Raw genomic sequence first — 4,150 nt, forward strand, 5'->3', positions numbered from 1 at the left:
TCTATTCTCTGTCTATGGACCCGTTTTCAGAAAAAGTGCTGCCAAGATATTTAAACTCTTTCACCTGTTTCAGTTGTTTACTATTGACATGGATGTTCAGGGGACTATGGTTTCGGCTCACTTTCATAACTTCTGTTTTTGATGTGCTTATTTTCATGATGGGTGTTGTCAACTTAAAATTAATTTTAATTTTTCTGATTTACCGGGTAGTTAAAAATGAAGGTAAGATGAATAAACCAATAACAGAAATTAAAATAAATTGTAATGTAGCATACCTTTTTTTTCTTACAACAATGGAGCCTTACAGGATTTAGCTCTAGCAGAACTGTCAATTATTGGTTCGTAGTCCAATTTTCGCGCTAGACTGGCCTCGTGCCACCACTTTCGAAAGAGGAAATTTACTCGTTAATCCGATCTGTACGCTTTGCATTGCAGTCTGTTAAAATGATTTTTTGAGAAATACTGAAAGTTTCAAAGATTCTAATACTTGTGAGTCTGTCTTGACTCATTGTGGACGGCAAAATGTTTTTCACACGAGAAAGAGTACTGAAGGAACGTTCAGCTTGCGCAACTGTGACAGGCAAGGTGCAGAAGATTCTCAACATGATTACAACGTTTGGAAACAAAGCATTCAGTTTCAGGGAATGAAGTCTGTTCAGCGGCAGGACATTTTCTCCAATGTTCGCTGAATGAATCACTTTCAAATGTTCAACTCTTGCGCAAGGCCTGCGGATGCATACACTGCATATTCCGTGTGCAATCTGTTTACAAGATCACGAATAACGCCAACTTCCTCTTGGAGATATTTCCACAAAACACTAAATAACGAATCGAGTTTTGTCACTGCATTATATTTTGTCGTCAAATTTCCAAGAAGGCTGTCAATGAGGACATAAAAAACTTCATGTTTGAATTTGTTCTCGGGATTTTGGTAGTCTGTTACATCTTCTGTCTCGTCTGCAAAAAGCTGCTTCCTTTTCTTTTGTCGTTTTGCTGTTTCGGCAAATGAATGCTCAATCTCATAGTTCTCTGCTACTAATTTGGACTCACTCAAGATTGCGTCCCATTCATCTCGTAAGCTTTTCAGATCTTTAATCAGACTATTGATATCTGCCACCTCAACGTCTAGAGTTGCATCTCGTGCTTGAAGCCCGCTATTTCTGTGATCGATTGCTGTGAAGATTTTGAGCCAAACAGATGCCATTATCCCACATTCAAATGATACCAAGTACTTACGAATACCAATCAAATCTGAACGTGTTTCTGGGGAAGGTTCATTTGAAGAACAGTTCTAACAGCTTTCCTCAGTCCCCCGATGTGAGCCGCAGAAGGCCAGACACTGTCAACACGTGCTGACCTACGTGTCTGAGACATACTGTGCAAAGAGCTGGGAATGTTTTGCTTCAAAATTTTCCACCTTTGTGGACTGGAGCTAAAAATGTTATACAGCTTCTGTACAACTCCAAAGAAAGTTATGACTGTTGAACAGATTTCGGCAGAATGCACACCACGCAAATTCAAACTATAACAGCCTAAGGGAGAGTATGTGGCAAGTGATCACTGTCTTAAAATGTGATCCTCAGCACCATTATACAGACCACACATGTCGCTACCGTTGTCGTAGCCTTGGCCTCGGCTGTCTGTAATTGGAATGCTTTTAAAAAAAAATTTATTCAGCGTATCAAGGAAAATTTTAGCGATGTCTTCTCCTGTTTTCTTGTTACATTCTACACATTTTAGAAATCTCTCTTCTACTTTGTAGATATGTGTATCACTGTCCAAGTGAACAAAACGCAAAATAAAAACAGTTTGTTCGACGTGTGAAGAGTCTGGTGTTGCATCAACGATAGAGGAGTAATATTTCGTTCCGCTCTTTCATTCAAAATCACGTTTGTCACTTTTGATGCTCAACATTGGATGAATTCATTTTGACTTTCTGGTGATAGATAGTGAACTTGTAGGCACCTGTTTTCTTTTTTTGATTTTTCAACTTTTGTAAGATGCTCTGCAAGGAGAGGATCGTAATGGCCAATTAATTCCAGAAGTCCAAGAAAGCACTACCAAAGTTCTGTGAAGGTGTCAGATATACAGCTCAACTTGCAGCCAAAATATGTTTTATTTCAAAGCGTTGTACCGTACTCTCTCTCTCTCTCTCTCTCTCTCTCTCTCTCTCTCTCTCTCTCTCTCTTTTCTTCTTTTTTTCTCTCTCTATTCCCCTTTTGCGGGCCCCCCAAACCCCCGGGCCCCGGGGCATTGGCCCCCCCTGACCCCCCCCCCCTCTCGACAGGCCTTTTTGTGTAGGCTAGCGTAGTGCGTTTCTGCTGCCGATGCTACAACCAGGGCTACTAACTGCTTGCTGGTGGTGATCGTGTGTGTGTTGTCGATGCCAGCAATCGATCGTGTGTGTGTGTTGTCGATGCTAGCAATCGATCGTGTGTGTGTGTTGACGATGCTAGTCAAGTTGGAACCGGTTGCCCAGCTGGCTTTCGTGTGAAGGAAAAGAAGAGAGTCATGACCCTTATTGGCGAATTGTGAGGTGTGTGTGTGCGTGTGTGTGTGTGTGGTTTATATAGATCTAGATATCTATCTATATATATATAGTGAGGTGCAAAAAAAACCGCGAATTTTTTATGTTGCTGTAATCGCCCAATGCTGAGTTCTTAGTCATGTGATATGAACTCATATCACTCAACACTTGTCTCGAGTTTCTTGATTGGGCATTTTTGAGCATTGCAAAGATGTTGTTGGCTGCGTAAGCAATACACAACTCGCGAGTCATCTCTCACCACTGGGACACACTTGCAACTTTTTGTCAGTGGTGAGTTTATGCTCACTCAGTCCTGGGCGTATGCCTATAAAATCCGCGCCTCGAAATGTTGCATTCATATCCAAAGAGACGAGCTACAGACATGCCAAGGTTGTCAAGGGAAAACAGAGAAAGAGCTGTCGGACGACTGGCGGCCGGTGAGTCGGTGGAACAGGTGTCCCAGATTTTTGGTGTCCACACAAAAACCATTCATCACCTTCGGAACCGATTACAAGCGACAGCGACCACAGCAGATCAACCAAGAAGCGGAAGACCAAGGGCGACAACTCCTGCCCATGATCGTGTCATCGTTCGTCGGTACCGCCGCGATCCGTTTCTGCCGGCTGCAGAGACTGCCAGAACAAGCTTGGGAACGACTGGAAGCCAACTTAACCGCTTGACTGTGTCACGGAGATTAGCGACTGCAAGTCTTCACTGCAGGTGTCTTTACCAGGGAGCTGTCCTAACACCAAGGCATCCACAGAAACGGCTACAGTGGGCGCAGGTGCATGTCAACTGACGGAACACACAGTGGATGAGAGTCCTCTTCAAAGATGAAAGCAGGTTCTGCGTCGATCCAGCGAATGGCCATGTTCGTGTTTGGCGTAGAAACACGACTCGCTATGACGACAACAACATTCTGGAGCGTGACCCCTGAGGAGGCGAGAGCGTGATGATACGGGGAACCATAGCGTTGAATCATAGAGTGGGACCTGTCATCTTTCAGAACATTGGTCCAGGATGTGGAAACGGCGTCACAGCTCAACGCTACATTGCACAAGTCTTGGCACCTCATGTCGTGCCCTTTCTACAGAGGCTTCCTAACTTCCTGTATCAACAAGATAACGCACGACCACATACCGCACGCGCTACCTAGAACTTTTTGACGCAGAACAATGTCAATTTATTGGCAAACCCACCTCGCTCACCTGACTTGAACCCCATTGGACATTTGTGGGACGTGATTCAAAGACAGCTTAACCAGATGCAGCCACGGCCTCGAACAGCAGCCCAATTGATAGCAGCCATCATCCAGATCTTCGGTGGCATCCAAAATGGCCAGATCAACCGTTTGATTAACTCTATGAACAGAAGATGCCTCACTGTAATCGCTGCACGTGGAGGCCATTTGCGTTACAAAGCTTTAACACCAAGGTCAAGGTCAACGCGAGCTCAGATGAATGTGCTGGACCCTCAGTTCATGTCAGCTATGTCACTCAAGAAGTGTGCAAAGTTTCAGCTAATAAACACAACAAATAACTTGAAACCTATCTGAGGATTTTTGCCAATCATTGTGTTGTAATATAAATTCGCGTTTTTTTGCACCTCAGTATATATATATAT

Source organism: Aplysia californica, unplaced genomic scaffold (genome assembly GCF_000002075.1).
Source record: "Aplysia californica isolate F4 #8 unplaced genomic scaffold, AplCal3.0 scaffold00516, whole genome shotgun sequence".
NCBI lineage: Eukaryota > Metazoa > Mollusca > Gastropoda > Aplysiida > Aplysiidae > Aplysia > Aplysia californica.